Genomic DNA, 13,687 nt, shown 5'->3' with positions numbered 1-13,687 from the left:
TTTTTTCATTTCTTCTCTTCCCCATGCAATCTTTTCCATCTCCATAATTCTACACTAAAATAAAGCATAATGGCAGAAGTCAGAACATGCCAGTCTGCTACAGATCCCTATGACACACACTAGCAACATATACTACTTTGGTCACAGAATACAAATCCTCATCAAATCCAGAATAAAAAACCATAAATTAGAAATAGATCTGTGAAGAGACGCTGTAGTGGAAACCCTGTGAAGTTAGACTCTATGCAGTGCAGCACAAGGACATAAGAGATGCACACAGCCTCAAAGTTGACAGATGTCATCAGGAAGCTGAAAATAAAATGCTTTAAAAAAAAAAAATTATTTGAAGAATTTTATTTTTCATATCATATTGGTCCTAGCCTCTTTTCCACTTTTCTCTTTTGATCTTCTCATAACTCCTTTTCCAGGATCTCCTTTACATTTTTTTTCTCATGCCTCTTTTCTTCAATTCCTCTGCCACATTTGACTGGTAATGATCTTTTCCTTTTTTTCCACTCCATTTTTCTCCTCTGCGTAGCTAGATTTCATCCCTTTTTCTCATCCCACAGTCCTCTTATTTACCTAAACCTATCAATTTTCTAACTTCCACTCTCATAACATCCCTAGCCGGCTATTCTCCTCCTTTCTGTTACCCATTTGCTAATTCCATTTCAGATTTGTGTGGAGGCAGAATGTATAGAAAGAAATTTCCCTGGGTTAGTTTCTGATCCTTCCCTAATCATACCCTTGGGGATTCTTTCTCCAAATGTTCTTTAAAAGTATGCATAATTTAGAATGCCACCACTTCATTTGAGCACATTGAGGGAGGGCAATTTTCAGATTGTCTGTTTGAGGAAAGACTAAAACGGTTAGGGCTCTTCAGCTTGGAAAAGAGACGGCTGAGGGGAGATATGATTGGAGTCTATAAAATCCTGAGCGGAGTAGAACGGGTACAAGTGGATCGATTTTTCACTCCGTCAAGAATTACAAAGACTAGGGGACACTCGATGAAGTTACAGGGAAATACTTTTAAAACCAATAGGAGGAAATTTTCTTTTCACTCAGAGAATAGTTAAGCTCTGGAACACGTTGCCAGAGGATGTGGTAAGTGTAGCTGGTTTTAAGAAAGGTTTGGACAAGTTCTTGGAGGAAAAGTCCATAGTCTGTTATTGAGAAAGACATGGGGGAAGCCACTACTTGCCCTGGATTAGTAGAATGGAATATTGCCACACCTTGGATTTTGGCCAGGTACTAGTGACCTGGATTGGCCACAATGAGAACGGGGTACTGGGCTTGGTGGACCATTGGTCTAACCCAGTAAGGCTATTCTTATGGTCTTATGAAGTAGTAAAATATACATTCATGCCTTATATGGGCACAGTGGTTAAAGCTACAACCTCTGCACCCTGAGGTTGTGGGTTCAAATTCATGCTGCTCAATGTGACCCTGGGCAAGTTACTTAACCCCCCCCATTGCCCTAGGCACATTAGATAGATTAAGAACCTGCCAGGACAGACAGGGGAAAATGCTTGAGTTCCTGAATAAATTCATGTAAACGGTACTGAGCTCCCCTGGGAGAACATATAGAAAATTGAATAAATAAAATAGTGCTTTTTGGAATTGTGTGAGCTGGATGGGAAGAAAAAAAAAATTCATTTGCCTTGTCAGCTAGTCTTTCACCTTCCTCCAGCCTGCAAATTCCAGCCACAGTGCTCACAAAAGAGGACAAGGATTATGGCTGCCTTTGGTGCTCGCTTCAAATATGTCCTGTGTGATGAACTGAGCTCTCTCTCTCGGGAGCTGGAAACACTCCTTTCACAGGCACAACAAGATGAGCCCGTTCCTGGCTCTTTCATTATTTGTATCTTTTTAGCCCAGCTAGGCTTGCATAACCATTGAACTTTTTATTTTTTTTAATTGCACTGAAAGCTTAAAAGCTTCTTTTGTTCACTTTAGCAGTGATTTAAGTCTTTTCAACCTCTCTCACTCGGCACAGATGGTGAATGTTGCCTTCCCTGCGGCTGCTGTTTCAGCTTACAAATGAGTTGTAAAATAGCCCAGAAGATGCTTGTAGCTTTTTTTTTTTTTTTTTTAATAAATTAGAACCCTCCTCCCCCTCCAGTTCAGTACAGGTTTGAAGAAGTCAGGAGTACAGAAAAGCTGAGAATAACACCTATAAGACAACTATGTTCAAAGATCTGAGACTTACCCTGCTTTTCAAAAAATTCATCCAGATATATTAAACCCCCCTGTCCTCACCCCTCCCCTGTAAAATTCCCCCTCAAATTTTTATTCTTCATGTAACTCCCTTTCATAGATTCAACTATGTAACCAGCCCCCTAAATTGTAATTTCCCCGTAAATGTCCAGTTTTTCTTCTGATGTAATCCTCAAATTTCTACCCGTCCCTTAAGTTCTCCCAAAGACTCAATTTATATAACCAGCTCCCTAAACTGTAATTTTTCCTGGAAATGTCCAGTTATCTTCTGATGTAATCCACCTAGAACTCAAGGTACAGCGGAATAGAAGTCACTAATGTAATGTAACTTACCCCCTCTTTTACTAAGGTGGGCTAACCGAGTAGCACACGCTAAACGCTAACGTATGCATGTTAGTCTATGGACATGTTAGCGTTTAGAGTGTGCTAATTCGATTAGCGCACCTTAGTAAAAGAGGGCCTTATTGGCACATCAAAGCAGATAAGTGCATGATATTGTTTGGACCATAATTATATGTGCATGTGAAAAATTATACAGTATTTGAGTTAAATAATTTCTGATTGGTTTATTAGCATATGAGTTTATATGAGAGGTTTTTTTTAGGGTCGATGATTGAAATCTGGAACCAATAAGTCTCTGATCTTTGAACATAATTGGTCTGGAGCAGGTTTCTGAGACCCTATTCCTCTTAATACGGACGTACAACTTGCTGTGATGTAGACTGGGGGTCTTTTTTGCATTGTGATTGAGTATCTTAATGACTCCAGTTCCATCATATTGTTAAAATAACACCTATAAGCCCATAAGGGGAAGGAAGGGGCAGATTGGCTCACAGAAGGAATGTGGAAACAAGAACCAAAGAGGCCAAACAAGCATCTGCCAGTTTCTGCAGCAAGGGGGCTGAGGCAAGTTCCTCTGCTGTGAGTCTTGGGAATACTATATAGGGTCTCATAGTTTCAGCCCTTCACACCAACCTCAAAAGTACAGGAATCTACTATGAGTGTTGTACAGCAACAAAGAAGCTGCTGTCTGTCCCTTCTGTTACAAGTTCAACAAGGGATTTTTTTTTTTTTTTTTGGGGGTGTGTGGAATTTGATTGTAACTATTTTTAACAGAATAACCAATTTTGGGCATGAAAGGCAATTCTATAACCTAAGGCAGGGCTTCTCAACTCAGTCCTTGGGGCACACCCTGCCAGTTGGCTTTTCAGGACATCCACACTGAATGTGGATGACAAAGATATGCATGCATTTCTATTCCATGCATATTCAGTGAGGATATCCTGAAACCCTGAATGGCTGGATGTACCCCGTGGTCCGGGTGAAGAATCACTGACATAAGGGGGTCACTATGGTCAGTCTTTTTTAATCTGTTTACAGCCACAGGATAAATTAGCCTCAGACATGTCCGGGCTCTGGCTTTGAATATCCAGATATGTGCAGTCTCCCGGAAGTAGGGTTGCCAGATTTTTCTTTTGGATAATCTGGACCCCTAGCCCTGCCCCCAGGCCCGCCTAGTTACACCCACCCTCACCCTAATTCCACCCCCAAGCCCACCCTAGCCCCGATCTCCACTGCCTGTGTTGGGTATGCGCAGACTTCCTCCCTGCCAGAGAAAGTGCCGGGTATGGAAAAGCCATCCGGACCCCTGGATTACCGTATTTTCATGCATATAACACGCACGTTATACACGATTTTTACAAACTGTGCGCGTTATACGTGTGAGCGCGTTTTACAACTTTTTTTTTTCAATCCGATCCGGCATCCCCCCTGCGAACCGGCATCCCCCCCCCGCTTGCGTCATTCCCCTCCCCCGCGATCCTACATCCCTCCCAGCACCGCAAAACATTTCTTACCCGATTGGGCACCGGCACCAGCACCAATGCACAGGATGTGCCAGTGCCAGTGCCCGAAGATCCTCCCTCGTTGGGTTGGGCTGGGCTGGGCTGGGCTGGGCGGTGCGGTGCGAGAGAGATCCTCCTTCTTCCTGCGCCGGGCTGGACTAGGCTTTGAGCATGCGCAAATGCTCAAAGCCTAGTCCAGCCCGGCGCAGGAAGAAGGAGGATCTCTCTCGCACCGCACCGCCCAGCCCAGCCCAGCCGCGAGATCAGAAGGCTTTGAGCATGCGCAAATGCTCAAAGCCTAGTCCAGCCTGGCGCAGGAAGAAGGAGGATCTCTCTCGCACCGCACCGCCCAGTCCAGCCCAGCCCAACCCAACGAGGGAGGATCTTCGGGCACTGGCACTGGCACATCCTGTGCATTGGTGCTGGTGCCGGTGCCGGTGCCCAATCGGGTAAGATGTTTTGCGGTGCTGGGGGGGATGTAGGAGCACGGGGGGGGGGGGGGGTGTGTGACGTGAGCAGGGGGGGAGGATGCCGGTTCGCAGGGGGAATGCCGGATTCGAATGAAAAAAAAAATGCTCTCTCGGGTAAGTGAGCGGGGGGGGAGAGGATGCCGGTTCGGAGTAGGCGGGAGGAGGTTTTAGCATGCACTGGTATACGCATGTGCACGCTATATTAATTTTTTTTTACATAAATTTGTGTTCCCTGTGCGCTATACCCGTGTGCGTGTTTACACGGGTGCGCGGTATATGGGTGAAAATACAGTATGTCCTCAAAAGGAAGACATGTACGGGGAAATCCAGACATCTGGTAACTCTACCCGGAAGTTAACTGGGCACTGGTTGAAATTCAAGACTGGGGGGACACTCGATGAAGTTACAGGGAAATACTTTTAAAACCAATAGGAGGAAAAAAATTTTCAGTCAGAGAATAGTTAAGCTCTGGAACGCGTTGCCAGAGGATGAGGTAAGAATGGATAGCGTAGCTGGTTTTAAGAAAGGTTTGGACAAGTTCCTGGAGGAAAAGTACATAGTCTGTTATTGAGAAAAACACGGGGGAGGCCACTGCTTGTCTTGTATTGGTAGCATGAAATATTGCTACACCTTGGGTTTTGTCCAGGTACTAGTGACCTGGATTGGCCACCATGAGAACGGACTACTGGGCTTGATGGACCATTGGTCTGACCTAGTAAGGCTATTCTTATGTTTTTCTGGAACTTTTTTTTTTTTTTACTGAACTTTTCAAACCGCCCTCATACACATATCTGAATGCGCATACCTGTATAAGGGCACTTAAGAGCTGTTCTGAAAAATACCTTGTTAGAATACATGGCATCTCTGATGTGCATAAGTGATAGTATTCTATAAATTACATGCACACTTGCCCTTAATTCTGGAAACTTGCGCATCCAACTAAAATCGCACACACAAATGATAGAATAAGGGTAGTTGCCTGTGTAACTTTAATTGTTTAATGAGCCGCTGTTATTGGTGTTAATGGGCATGAATTAGTTCAAGTTTCAAGTTTATTAATCAATTTGATATTCTGCCCTAGAGCAGCAGCCATCAAAGTGGTTTACATAAATCACAAGAAGAAAAAGGTAGTAGAGAGAATTAGGAATTCCACAGTTGACAACTAGAAGGGAGAGAGATGTTGGCGTTGAAGCCCTGAGAGGCTGCTCATAGATACACCTATGCTAGAAGCGCACAATCATGGATGGGGTGACTAGGGGATGCCAGGAGGGAAATACTTTTAAAACCAATAGGAGGAAATATTTTTCACTCAGAGGATAGTTAAACTCTGAAACACATTGCCAGAAGATGGGTAACTGCAGTTAACGTAGCTGGTTTAAAAAAAAAGGGTTGGACAAGTTCCTGGAGGAACAGTTCATAGTCTGTCATTGAGATAGACATGAAGGAAGCCACTGCTTGCCCTAGGATCAGTAGCATGGAATCTTGCTACTCTTTGGGATTCTAAATGGAGTCTTGCTACTCTTTGGGGTTCCGGAATATTGCAACTATTTGGGTTTTTGCCAGGTACTTGTGGACCTGGATTGGCCCCTGTGGAAACAGGATACTGGGCTAGATAGATCATTGGTTTGACCCAGTGTGTCTATTCTTATGTTCTTATCTTTAAACAGAAAGGTTTTGAGGACTGTACAGTCAGTGGCATAGCGAGGTAGAGAGGTGCCCATGGTAGTGGCACCCCTCCCTCCTCTTTTCCACTCCTCCCTCCACACACTCCTTCCCCGCCTCCTCCTGCCACGCACACACCCCTTCCCCCTACCTCTGTAACTTTCCTGGTGCAAGCAGCAACTCCGCCACTGCTATTGTGCCAGCATTGGCTCTTCCTCTGACTTCACTTCCTAGGCAGTGACATCAAAGGAAGAGCTGACACTGGCACGGCAGAAGTTTGGGGGTTGCTGCTCACGACAGGAATATTATAGAGATATGGGAAAGGGAAGTGGCATGCACATGCAGCAGTGGTGGGCAGGGAAGGAGTGTGTGTGTGGGGGGAGGGGGAGAGCAGGATGGGTGCCTGAATCCTCACCAAGACAGCATGCGGGGTGGACCACCCCCCTAGCCCCCCTTACTATGCTACTGAGTACAGTATTTGAGATGTTGCGATTGTCAGGGGGTAGCAAATTCCAAAGAGTGAGACCTATGACACTGAAGATTTTGGAGTGGGCTAAATCAGAGCAGATCTGGTGAAATGGGAGAAATATAGTCCTTCATTGACATTCTATAAGATGTGTGTGTAAAATCCATAGGGCACAACTGCAAGGGAATGCGGACCTACGAGAAACATGGGCAGGCCAGGGGCATACTTAGCACTTGCATGCACAGGTTATAGAATACCCCAAAATATATCTACAGCCCCTTTCCACAATAATAAAATGCTCACTTAAGATGGTTCTAACAACAATTTTGGTTATTTTGTAGTGTCATATATGCTCAGAGACCTAGAGACACAGTAAGTATTTAATCTCACTTAAAGTCTCATTGACCAATCATTAGAAACATAGAAACATGTCGGTAGATAAAGGCCAAATGGCCCATCCAGTCTGCCCATCTTTCTCTTTCCGAGAGATCCCACGCTTTCATGAATTCAGACACAGTCTCTGTCTCCACCACCTCTTCTGGGAGACTGTTCCATGCATCTACCACCCTTTCCATAAAAAAGCATTTCCTCAGATTACTCCAGAGCCTATCACCTCTTAACTTCATCCTATGCCCTCTCATTGCAGAGTTTCCTTTCAAATGAAAGAAATTTGACTCATGCACATTTACATTACGTAGGTATTTAAATGCCTCTATCATATCTCCCCTCTCCTGTCTTTCCTCCAAAGTATCCAGATTGAGATCGTTAAGTGTGTCCCCCATGCGCCCTTATCACGAAGACCACACACCATTTTAGTAGCCTCCCTCTGGACCGACTCCATCCTTTTTATATGCTTTTGAAGCTGCGGCCTCCACAATTTTACACAAAAATCATTCATCCACTTTTGCAATATCAGACTTCAAACTTCATAATTCAAAATCTTAAACAGACTGCTCTTGATGCTGTAGTCTGAAAATTTAGCTGGTACCCGTTATTGTGGAAAGGGGCTATATACATATATTTAGGATTTTCACATACTTTTCTCTTCATTTTTGTACTTACAAGTTACCTCATTCAATTTGTGACTTGTACAGTTAGGTGGACGAAAACAGAAGAAAATAAATCCTCCGCAGAGTACCAACCAACAAGTGACACAGCAAAGGAGATGAAAACAGTGGAGTAAAGTGGAAACGCTTTATTTAAATGTCACAAACTGACTCAACACAAGTCGTGTTTCAGCCAGAGGCGTTTTAAAACCAGTTCTTTACAATTCATTACTCTGGAGACTTTATAACTAGAACCTAACCAAAACAGAGCATTCCTGAACAACGGCAGGCCTTTGAATGCTGGTGTAGGCCTGTGGCCGAAACACGACTTGTGTCGAGTCAGTTTGTGACATTTAAATAAAGCATTCCCTCTTTATTCCATTGGTTTTGCTTCCTTCGATGTGCCATTTGTTTGTTGTACAGTTAAGCACCACTGAGCTTGATTATTTTCTCATGCCTAAAGATACATGTGTAACTGTGGATTATTCTATAACGACAATTGCATATGCTTAGCATGCGACATCTCAGTGCCTAGTTTATGTTGCTTGACCTAGGAATAAGCAGTGGATTTCCCCAAGCCATCTCAATAATGACCTATGAACTTCTTTTAGGAAATTATCCAAACCTTTTTTAAACCCTGCTAAGCTAACTGAATTTACCACATTCTCTAGCAACAAATTCTAGAGTAAAATTACACATTGATTGAAGAAATATTTCTCTGATTTGTTTTAAATCTACTACTTAGTAGCTTTATCGCATGTCCCCCCCCCCCAGCCCTAATATTTTTGGAAAGATTAAACATATTATTAACATCTACCCTTTCCACTCCACTCAGTATTTTATGTACCTTTATCATATTGCCCCTGAGGCATTTATGTAAGAATGTTTAGAATATTAGCTTATTAGTAACAGTGGCTCTTGCTCCTGATGAGGAATGGATAATGAGGTTATTTTTTAAAAAATAAATCAAAAACATTTTTGGGACAAAAAATATTGATGTTTCCAGATGTCTCCAAAGTTACTCAGAGAAGAAGGAGAGAATTTTTGCTAATGAGACTTCTATGGGTGGAGTTTTCTTTTTGCACTATCCGTGCAAGTGCATAATCAGATACAAATCCATTAAATATGTTTTCTTTGATCCATCTCAGTTGTCTGGTTTCTTATCTCTAAAACGCCTTGATAAAGTAAAAGATATAACAACTTCATTTAATGTAGAATTATTCTCCTACCATTATTGGCTGTTCTTTTTCCTTGATTAACTAATTTGTTTGTATTATGTTTAGTCACTTAATGAATCTTGGAAATTCATAATTGAGGACTTGAGAATGACAGGAAATTTTCTGATCTTTTGGAAGTATATTCTTTATTTTATATTTTTTCAATTTCTGTCAATCTTTCTGTTCAAGATGATTATGCTTGGAAATGTATTTGAAAATTAAATAAAGACTTAATGATAATAATAATAATAATAAAAGAATATTAGCATATATGAGGATGGTTTGAAAGAGAGAAAGAGAATTACCCCCTTGATGCCTAATATCAGTTATAGCATGCCTAACTAAAGGGGCCTTTTACTTATGGATGCATTAGCATTTAGCACATGCTAATATTTAGCATATGCTAAATAGGCTAGCGCGCCTTAGTAAAAGAAGAGGTAAGTTATTGCATGAGGCAGTTAGTTACCTGAACAAGTTCCATTGAAAATTGCCCTCAACATCTTCCATTGCCTCAGAATGAGATTTAGATTATATTTTCTTTAGGGAAGGATCTCATACCTTTTTGAATTGAGCTATATAACACCATGGTTCAGAGCACTATATAAATACCTAAAAGAAAAGCCCATTTACAGATTTCAGCGGTATTTTACTATCCTAAAATCAATGTTAATAAGGCTCTGCAAGGCTGTCTGTTTTAGATAAGAGTCATCTCATTTGTCTTCTTTTGAGATAAGAAGTATCTCGGATATGTACCAGACCCGTTTTAAAAATCTGAGATAAGAGCTTTCCACAGAACCCCATCAATCTGTACTTTTAGGACCTGCTACTTTTGGCATTGAAGTCCAGATTCACCTTATACAAAGGCATGCGAGATGACCAGTTCCTCTACCTGGACGCCCTATTCAACGGTCTCACAGTGAAGAATATACATCTCCAGCATGTACAAAACACGGCAATCAGGCTTTTAAAAAAACCTCCTTGCCCACGACCCTGACTCCCAGGCTATATCGTCAGCTCACAGGCTGCCCGTATCCAAACATATCTTCAAGGGCCTGATGCTAGCTTTCAAAACTTTGCATGACATGGCGCCGGGCTACATGATGACCAAGCTTCCTCTGTATGTACCAAACAGGTCCCTCTGCTCCCAGGATGAAATACACCTCAAAACGCCCCCTGGTCGTGCCCTTTCAACTGCAAACCGCCAAACGAAGTTCCTACTCCCACTTCATACTGAGCCACTGGAATCAACTGCCCCCACAGATCAGATCCCTTAAAGGACTCCTCAACTTTAGAATGGCAATAAAAGCATACCCCTTCACCTAACTCCCCTACCTAAGGCTGATAGATTACAAAGAAATATTAATGTATATCGATAGGTGTTATATTAGGATAAAAACTTATATTGATAAATATTGCACTGTAACTATGTCAAATTTATCCTGTAAACTGCATATCTAATATAATAAAACGCTAGGCCGCGCATGCGCATTTCCTATGTGTGCGCCGGTTTTCCGTGAGCTGTAGCAACACATAGGAAGTGCGCATGCACGCCTTACGGTCTGTCCTGCTCCCTGTTGAAAGACGCAGCAGTTGCCGCCTCTCCGCTCTCTCTCTTCCTCCCCCCCCCAGGCGGATGTCGACCGCGGCAGCCAAACCCGGAAAACATTTTAAGGTAACCCTTCCGGGTTTTAAGTTGGACACTGCTTCTCCTGCGGTGCGGCGGCCCGAGTCGGATGTCGGCCGCCTCCTTCCCTCCCCCCCAACCCGGCCAGAGGCGTAGCCGACAAACCTACCCGGAGCCGGAAACGAAACGCCGAGGTCATCTCGCTGTGGGAGGGGCAGATGGGAGGGTCAATGGGGTCGGATGCACGGTGGCGGAGGCGGGGGAAGATGGAAACAGGCTGATCACCGGTTCTACTGCCCAGGGGGGATGGGAGGGGGTACATATTTAAAGATGCTGCTCATTGGGTCTACTACACAGGGGGATGGGAGGGAGGCAGGCAGGCTGGCTTCGGGGGGTGGGGTTGGGTCAAAGTCTGGAAGGCAGTGAGGGGGACATAGGAAGGAGCCACTGGGGGGCACTAAGGACATAGGAAGGGGCACTGAGGGCATTAAGGACACAGGACAGAGGCACTGGGGGCAATAAGGACACGGGAAGGAGGCACTGGGGGCACTAAGGACACAGGACGGAGGCACTGGGGGCACTAAGGACATGGGAAGGAGGCACTGGGGCACTAAGGACATGGGAAGGAAGAACTGGACTACTAAGGACATAGGAGGCACTGAGGGCACTAAGGACATAGGATGGGACAGTATGGACATAGGAAGGGGGCCACTGAGAGACAGGCAGGCATGGTATAACAGAGAAATACAGAGACAGAAAGAAAGATAGACAGGGGGCCAGGGAGAGACACAGACAGAAAGAATGACAGACAGACAGCATCCAAGGACAAAGAGACAAAGAAAAAAACCAACCCCAAAATAGATGTCTACTCTAGCACCCGTTAATGTAACGGGCTAAAATACTAGTTATGTATATTGTATTAGATCCCAAGTATGTGTCAAGTAAGGATAAAACTTGTATTGAAAAACCTTGCACTGTAACAATGCCAAATTGTAACCTGTAGTGAATGGCTGGTTGGTGGCATTTTTGAGGAATTTGGAGATTTACAAACTGCTGCACTTATATATGATTCAGGCAATACTTAGGACATTCTAGGGATACCGCATTAGTTTAGCAGGTAACACTATCCTGTTAATCCAGTTTAGCTGGGCTATATAAACAGCTGTTCTAAAGTTTACCTGACAGATTAAGCTGCTTAACCTTAGGTCAATATGCTCAGTGATCTGACTTAATTGGATATGTTTGCTAAATATCTAAGCAGATATTCAGTGGGCTTATTCAGTTAGGTTGAGCCACTGTTTATTATCCAGCTATGTTTAGCTGCTGGATATCAATTTCTTATTCTATAAGTGTACTACTATTCTCAGATTTGATCTCTGGCACATGTTTCATACTATTAAGCCAAAATTACCTGAGAAAAGCACATTTTGCCATTAAACGTGTAATTCAGCTCTGGAATTTGTTCTCAGAGAATGTGGTAAAAGCAGTCAGTTTAGCAGAATTTTAAAAAGTTTTGGGCAAGTTCCCCAAAGAAAAAATCATAAATCATTATTAAGACAGACTTGGGAAAATCCACTGCTTATTTCTGGTATAATCAACATGAAATCTATTGTACTTTTTTTGGGATCTTGGCAGCGACTTGTAATGTTGATTAGCCACTGTTGAAAACAGGATATTAGACTTGATGAACTCTCTGGTCTGCAATAATTACTAGGAATGTCTGTGAAGTTTTGACAATTCTTACCGGATTGCCTTTTGTGTTGTTAATTTGAAATTTTGCAGTTGGGTACCCCTTTTTCATGTGATGCTCATATACACTTTAAAAAGCCATATAACCCTTATAACAACAAAAAGATATAAGAAACCAATCTCCTCGAGTCTTAAACAATGGCTAGTGCTATAATATGGCTTGTTCTATTGTTGGATAACTTGGGAATTCTTATTAGCCAATACTATCTTATTTCAGATATAAGGTGGATATGGCTTGAGGTAGGTAGGTTGGGTGGTTTTGGAGGTTTAAAATATAAATATGGAAATTGTACTTCGTTTAAGCAATTATGTTATCTCATTTAATGCATGAATGCTATAAATCTGCTGTTTTGCATTAGCTTTCAATTTTCAATAAAATGCATTTCACAATAAAAATATTCCCTCACCTCCTTTACTAAGCAGCAGTAGAGGTTTTTTTCTGCAGCCCGGAGCCTAAATACTCCGATGCTGCTCTGACACTCGTACAATTCTGTGAGCATCTGGGCCACGGTAGAAACCTCTACCGTGGCTTAGTAAAACATAAGAACATAAGAATTGCCGCTGCTTGGTCAGACCAATGGTCCATCATGCCCAGCAGTCCGCTCAGGCGGCGGCCCCCAGGTCAAAGACCAGTGCTCTAAATGAGTCCAGCCTCACCTGCGTACATTCCAGTTTAGCAGGAACTTGTCCAACTTTGTCTTGAATCCCTGGAGGGTGTTTTCCCCTGTAACAGACTACGGAAGAGCATTCCAATTTTCCACCACTCTCTGGGTGAAGAAGAACTTCCTTATGTTTGTACGGAATCTATCCCCTTTCAACTTCAGAGAGTGCCCTCTCATTCTCCCTACCTTGGAGAGGGTGAGCAATCTCTCTTTCTCTACTAAGTCAATTCCCTTCAATATCTTGAATGTTTCGATCATGTCCCCTCTCAGTTTCCTCTTGCTGTAAGCTGGTTGGGAGGGAATCTGTTTGTGTTTGAAAAGATCGATTGGATAAGAACATAAGAACATAAGAACATAAGAAATGCCATCTCCGGATCAGACCTTCGGTCCATCAAGTCCGGCGATCCGCACACGCGGAGGCCCTGCCAGGTGTACACCTGTCGTAATTTATAGTCCACCATATCCTTACATGCCTCTCTTAAGGAGATATGCATCTAGTTTGCTCTTGAAGCCTAGGACGGTCGATTCCGCAATAATCTCATCTGGGAGGGCATTCCAGGTGTCAACCACTCTCTGAGTGAAGCAGAACTTCCTGACATTAGTCCTGAACCTGTCCCCCCTTAGCTTCATTACATGTCCTCTAGTCCGTGTCAAATTGGACAATGTAAATAATCTTCTCTGCTCTATTTTGTCGATTCCTTTCAGTATTTTGAAGGTCTCGATCATATCC

Source organism: Geotrypetes seraphini, chromosome 13, assembly GCF_902459505.1.
Source record: "Geotrypetes seraphini chromosome 13, aGeoSer1.1, whole genome shotgun sequence".
Classification (NCBI taxonomy): Eukaryota; Metazoa; Chordata; class Amphibia; order Gymnophiona; family Dermophiidae; genus Geotrypetes; species Geotrypetes seraphini.
The sequence above is the reverse complement of the archived record's forward strand: the minus strand, read 5'-3'. Positions refer to the sequence as shown.